General features: G+C 50.6%; 1 protein-coding gene across 1 annotated transcript in view; it reads right to left on the bottom strand.

The window, feature by feature from the left end:
- The window catches only part of Znf217 (zinc finger protein 217), a 28,106-nt gene extending 21,166 nt beyond the window's left edge, over window positions 1-6,940 (bottom strand). The window contains 1 exon segment of the mRNA XM_033767085.1: window positions 6,639-6,940. The gene's annotated coding sequence lies outside the window, so the exon portion shown is untranslated.
- Between the last annotated feature and the right edge of the window lie 6 nt (window positions 6,941-6,946).

The following is a 6,946-nucleotide window of genomic DNA, read 5'->3' as shown; positions in this document are numbered from 1 at the left end:
ATATTTAGAGATATTATATATAAGATATATCAGATAACTCTTATATTAGAGATATCTTATATATAATAATATATACATAATCCAGACTTGATTGAATAAATCAACCCTGATCGAGTAAAAAGCACTTGCTTGACTTTAACGCTACATGGCCCTTCGGCCCGGCTCCCTGGTCCCGCCCCTTCTCTAGGACAACTGTGCCTTCCTCACATCTTTCGAACGGGCTGACAAGGCTGGCTGCGCCCGGAACGTTCTCGCACAGGTCCTAGAGGATGAGCTGTCGGGTTAGGGACAGGGCCCAGGGGCAGCCTTGGGCCCTGGACCTGGCCTCCAGCACCAAAGAAACTGCTGGCGCAACTCGGCGCCCCTCTCTACACGTTGCCGCTCCCCCTCCCCGTGGGGGCGTCGGGAAAGCAGGGGAGGAGGCGAACCCGCTCTGCGGACCTCGGATTTCCCCAGCACCCCAGCCGGCGCGTCCCTGGCTTTCACACTGCTGCGCTCTCCTGCGCACAGGGCAGCCCCTGGTCTGCTTTCCTCAGCGCTGGCACCTTCTCCCATCACACGAGAGATCCTCAGGTCACCCCGACTCCCGCTTAAGGGCTTCCTTTTGCCTTGGGGCAAAAAGAATAAACTTCCAAACCGCCTCACCCGGCCTGGGGCTCCGGCCCCTCAGGGCTCTCCGGTTCCCCTCGGTGCTGCGCTTGGCTTGGCTTTGCACCCTTTCTGCCTCTGTCCATCTGTGCTCAGGCTCTCCAGCAGGGTGGCCCTGTCAAGAGCAGCTCTCTGGCCAGGTGTGGTGCGCACACCTGTAATCCCAGCACTCAAGAGGCTGAGGCAGGAGGATTGATGAGAGAGTAATAGTCTTAGGATAGTATTTAATCTCTCAGGTTTCTGTTTCCTTATCTATAAAAAAGGGTATGGCTGAGCTGGGCGTGGTGGCTCACGCCTGTAATCCCAGCCCTTGGGAGGCTGAGACAGGGGGATCGCTGAGGTTCAGACTGGCTTGGGCTACACAGTGAATTCCAGAGCAGTCTGAACTACATAATGAGACCCTGTCTCAGAACACAAAAAAAAGGGGGGGGGTACGGCAAAGGTAAGGATAATACCATTATGTGTATGGCTTATGTAAATATTCCCATTTTGCAAAGACCCTAGATAATTCAATGGAGCTGGGCATGATGGCCCACGCCTGTAATCCCAGCACTTTGAGGCTGAGGCAGGAGGATCACTGTGAGTTCGAGGCCAGCCTAAACTATAGGGTGAAACCCTGTCCCCAAAAAATCAGAAGAACAGGAAAAAAAAAGAATTACATGAGACTGGTAGGCCAGGGTTTAAGGCCTGGCATTGCCCTAGGCGTGGGAGGTAGACCAGTACAGGCTTATCTGCTAGAGGGAGACAGGCAGACACAGAAGGATGGGCTGACTGGAGAGAGGCAGCCAAGCAGACAGACAGCACCGGTCCATTCTGCCGAGGAGGGAGCAGAGAAGCCGGAAGAGGAAGTGAGCCAGGAGCACAGCACCAGGCACAGCGGGAGGGGACAACTCCCCTCCCACATCTGACTTTCCCTCCTTCCAAGCTGGGTTACTTCCTGTCAATCCTAAAGCAGCTCTTCCCTCCCTTCCTGGTCCAGATGCTCAAGTGCCCAGGGCCCACGGCTGCTCCCCTTCTCTGCCATAGGAAGGCGCTAGCACTTGTATTTTCCCACCCAAAGTGCATCTCCACCTGCTGACACCATCTTCCAGGTCCCTGTGTCAGATCTCCCCTCCCAGAACGCACACAGCCGCAGCTCTGAGCAGTGCCATCCATCTTTCCGAAATTCAAGTCTGATTATTTCTCAACTCTTTCAAAATACCTAAAATTGTCTCTCAGAATGAAAACAAAATTCCTACCAGGCATGGGAGCATGCTAGCCCGGACAACTGAAAGCAGGAGGATCACAAGTTCGAACCTTGCCTGGGCCATTTAACGATTTCTCAGAAAAACAAATTTTTAAGGGGGTAGGGATAGAGATGCAGCTCAGTGTGAAGGCCACGGGTTCGATCCCCCGCATGGCGACAGAAACCCATCAGTCCTGATGCCCATCCACAGGGAGGCTGTGTGGAGACTGCGGGTTAAGCCCTGAGAGGACTGGGAGGCCAGAACGGAAAAGGAAGAAAACCTCAGAGACCACTGAACCTCAGGTGTTTCTTCCTCCAGAGCTGAAGTGTCTTCACTTCACGAACACTGGCGCCTCTGCCAGTGCCGAGGGCACGGGGCTATGGGGTCCCGGCGCTGGACGGAGCTCCCCTCCCCAGTCTTCACCCCCTGTGGTACGGAGGCTCGGGCCGGTTCATTAATGCCTGAGGTTACGCAGCTCACACCTAATGCCCCATTTTCCAGACTACACTGAAGCCAGTGGGCCACTGGAACTCCAAGGTGAACCCCAATCGAACCCCAGCTCCGGTGCCAAGGTGATTTTCCTCAGTCCTAAAAATCCACACAGGGGCAGGCTGCATCCCTCCCCGCCCCTCTCCAGCTAGCAAGGCGGCTCCCTAGCTGGCCCCGGGCTGGTTCCCACCTGCCAGAGGTCCTCCAGAGCTGTTGTAGGTGGACCTTTCCACCTCCCTCATCCCCAGCAGATTGCAAAGCTCCCCGAAAGTAGGAAGAAAGGTCACACAAGTGTCTGTCCTAACAGCAGTTAGCATAGAGCCTGCTGCATATTGCTAAGAGGCAATAAATGTTTCTAAAATTAAAATATGCTGTACTAAAGATGCTGTTCTTTCCAGGCCTTCCTCTCCTTGCCCCTCCAAGCTAATTAGTAAAAATCCTAGCAGTCCTGCCACTCCTGTGTCTCAAATGCACCTTGTCCTTTAGGGTCCCACATCCTTGTCTTGTCCTCTCTGACCTGTACGTCTCGAGTTCCTGTCTTCTCCAGTGCTGGTCCTTGTAGCCCACAGTATTTCTCCCTGGATCCAACTAAGAACCATCTTGAGGGTGCCCTGTACGAAAAGCTCCTGTCACCAAACCACAGTTCACTTTCGGAATGCCAGGGTATAAAGCAAAGCATGACCCCGGCCAACCTTGCAGCCTGAGTCATCCACTAAGCCTGTACTGACCACTCCTTTTCCCAAGCAACCTGACTAAGTAATCATTAGAGAGAGGCTCAAAACAACTGAGACTCCTACCCTCCTAGAGCTTCTCTTTGACATGAGAAACAGACGTTGGCAAAATTCGAACACAAATAAATAGATCAGTAGTCACAGCATCGACCCTGCAGAAGTAATCTCCCATACAGGAGGATGTTCCATTCATTTCTAATAGCAATTGGAAACAAATACAGATTCATCGAAAGGAAAATGGCCACAGATAGTAATGGAACAGACGCGTTTTAGAGCAGCAGGTGGACGCCATGAAATAGTAGTGTTGCTTCTTTGCCTGGGGATGGATTACTAAAATTGATCCACAGAAACCGTGCTGCTTTTGTTTACAAGCACACCCAACATTTCCTGAAGGAAATATGTAAGTGTGCACACTGTTTATGTAGGTATAGACTGTACATAAAGAGAAAAAACACCTAACAAGTATTTACATCAATGTGTAAGTAAAAATTGGGAAGACGCATACCAATTTTTTTTTTTAGTACTAGTGATTGAACTGAGGGCCTTTACACTGACCTACATCCTCAACCATTTTTTATCTTTTGAGACATGATTCTAAATAAATGTTGGTAATTTTTTATTTATTTATTTGTTTGTTTTTGTAGAGGGGATCAAGGCAAGAATGCTGGCAATTTTTTAATGTGCCAAGGAACCAGGACAGTTTGGCAGTGGCTAAATGTTTTGATCCTTTTATATGTAAAACATATAGTTTTACCTAATTAAAAATCAGTTGCCAGCCAGTATCGGTAGCACATGCCTATACACCAGCACTCCGGGAAGCTGAGGCAGGCAGGCAGGATCACAAATTCAAGTCCAGCCTGGGCAATTTGGCATCTTGGGGAGATGTCGCGACATTTTTTAAAGTTTTTTTTTTTTGCGGGGTGGGGGGACCAGGTGTGGTGGTGCACGCCTGTAATCCTAGCACTTGAGAGGCTGAGGCAGGATCACCTCGAGTTCGCCTGGGCTACATAGCAAGACCCTGTCTCAAAAAAATAAAAAAAATCAATTGCTATAAATATAATTACATGAACTAAGCTAGACACAGAAAGACAAATGCTGCACGATCTCCCTGACAGGCCCAATCTGAAGAGTCACAGCAGGGAGGTCTGGAGTGCCAGGCATGGGGCCCACGCCTGTAAGCCAGCACTCTGCGAGGCTGCAGCAGGTCTGCAAGTTCGAGCCCAGCCTGGGCACCTCAGTGACTTCTTAGGGAGACCCTAGAAGTGGTGAATGTTTATTAGCTTTACTGAATCACTCTGCAGTGCATGCCTGGATTGCAACATGGCATCGTACCCCCATAAACAGATACAACTGTGATTTTCCAAGGAGAATGAATAAAGAATTTTTAAACGTAACTACAAACTATGTAAAATACCCTGGGGAACAGAAAATGACAAGTAGAATTTTTGATCACCATTTGATAAACTGCTGTGTAGCCAGCCCTCTCCTGGGCTGCCAGCCCCACCCTTCCACCCTTCCCAAAGATAGGGGTATCACAACTATGCAAAATTCAACCCCCATCCAGGCGCCGCCCCGCCCAGGCCTCCCCCAGCTCAGGGATGGCAGTGGGACCTCCACTGTCTCTGCAAGAGCCCTGGATGGGTGCATCTGCCTCATCGCCCTGCACAGAAGGGCAGGCCAGTCCCTCCAGATCACAATGCCAGCACACAGGAAAGAAGCGTTCACTGTTCTATTCAATTCCATAAATATGCTCCCTGGATTTTTCATTCACCCACCCATTCAGTTCTCACTCCACTGTACGTGTATGGGGCATTTTGTTTTGTTTTTGCATTGCTGAGTATCAAACCCAGGGACTTACACATGCTAAACAAGCATCCTACCACTGAGCTATGTACCCAGCCCTTTTTGGTTTTGTTTTGGGTACCAGGGATGAACTCAGGACCTTGTGCTTGTGAGGCAGGAGCCAGCACCAGATCTAAACCCCTGGGCTTTTTTTTTTTTGGTACCGGGGATCGAACTCAGGTCATTGTGCTTTTTTTTTTTTTTCTTTTGTTTTTTTGAGACAGGCTCTCAATATGTAGTTCAGACTGCTCTGAAACTCACTGTGTAGCCCAGGCTGGTCTTGAACTCGCAGCAATTCTCCTGCCTCAACCTCCCGAGTGCTGGGATTATAGGCGTGCACCACTATGCTGGGCCCCCTGTTTTTTTTAAATTTTTGAGATGATCTCTTTCTTGCTAAATTGCTCAGGCTAGCCTTGAACTGTCAATCCTCTTTTTCTTTTTTTTTCTTTTTTTTCTGAGATAGGGTCTTGCTACATAGTCCAGACTGGCTTTGAACTCACTAGTCCAGGCTGGCCTCAAAACTCACACTGATCCTCCTGCCTCAGCCTCCTGAATGCTGGGATTCCAGGCATGTGCTACCACACCCAGGAATGAATTTACACTTCTCTCAGCCTCCTAAGTAACTGGGATTACCACAAACATCTGGACTCACACCGGCCTGAATTATTAAGTGACTTACTGAATTACTGATATAGCAGGAATAACCCGGATAATCTCCTTTGCTGAAACCACTCATACTCATATGCACCCAATTTTTAAGTTACTTCTACAAATGCTAACAGTAAGAAGTGAAGGGATAAGGGTTTCGAGAAAATAGAGCAATTTATCAAGCCCATGCCATGGGCCGGAGTCTCCGAGTCTCAATTCCACATCTGGTTTATATCATGGGTTCATTAGTTCTCAGAATAACTCCTATATTTAAATCCACTCATAAGATGGGCGTGGTGCGCACGCCTGTAATCCCAGCACAAGGCCACTAAAGCAGCATTGAGAATTCTAGGCCAACCTGGCCAAGCCGGGAGACCCAGACTCAAAAATCAGGCCCAAACAATAGCTGTTGGGTGTGGCAGTATGCACCCATAATCCCAGAGTTTTGGGAGAATCAAACTCAGGAAAAAGAAAAAGCTGGGCGTGGTAGCTCACGCCTGTAATCCCAGCAAGCGGAGGCTGAGGCAGGAGGAATTGGGGCTGCCAGTTCAAGACCAGCCTGGGCTACATAGTGAGTTCCAGGACAGTCTGAAGTACAGTGAGACCCCGCCTCAGAAAACATTAAAATACACCGAAGTAAAATGGCCACGGACGTAGCTCAGTATGAATGCCTGGGGTTGGGTGTCAGTACTACAAAAATAATAACGATAATAATAATAAACAGTACATAAGTCCATTCTCAGAAAACAGGCCACTTGACTAACATTCTTACCAACCTCTACTTGCTCTACAACCTAAAGAAGGGGGTCCGTCTTCTAGTCCAGATCCAGTCCCAAACCCCACAGACAGGGCTATGGGGTGCACAGCAGGGCTCCCTCCCCGCCCAGCAGGGTTATCCTGGCCAACTCTGCCTGTCCCCCGGGGGCTGCTGGTGAGGCTTGGGGGCGGCCGACACACAAGGCCGGGGCTAGTAGGGCTGGCTAATGTCACACAGACCCTGGGTGGGGTTCCCCAGCACCCCAAACCCGGTGGGACCCCACAGATGCGTTCCTACCCGATGCGGGGAGCTGCCAGGTGCTTCTCCCCGTAGACAGAGGAGCGGGGTGCACAGGGCAGGCGAAGGGAAGAAACCTTCACAGTGGAGCCGGACTTGCCTCCTACAGAACGCAGGGCGCTGAATCACCAGCCCGACCGCCCAGGGCAGCAGAGCAAGTGGAATTCCTCCACGACCACACCTGGATGGGGGCATCCTCCGGGAGGGCCGGAGACCCCCGTGCCATCTGCTGCCGCGGAGGCCCTGCCAGGCCACCAGGGGACCAAGGTGAGGCCGCAGGCCGAGGGCCGAATTTATGCTCCGGGTCA

Source organism: Fukomys damarensis, unplaced genomic scaffold, assembly GCF_012274545.1.
Source record: "Fukomys damarensis isolate Sample0158 unplaced genomic scaffold, DMR_v1.0_HiC HiC_scaffold_22, whole genome shotgun sequence".
In the NCBI taxonomy this organism is placed as follows: domain Eukaryota; kingdom Metazoa; phylum Chordata; class Mammalia; order Rodentia; family Bathyergidae; genus Fukomys; species Fukomys damarensis.
The sequence above is the reverse complement of the archived record's forward strand: the minus strand, read 5'-3'. Positions and strand labels throughout refer to the sequence as shown.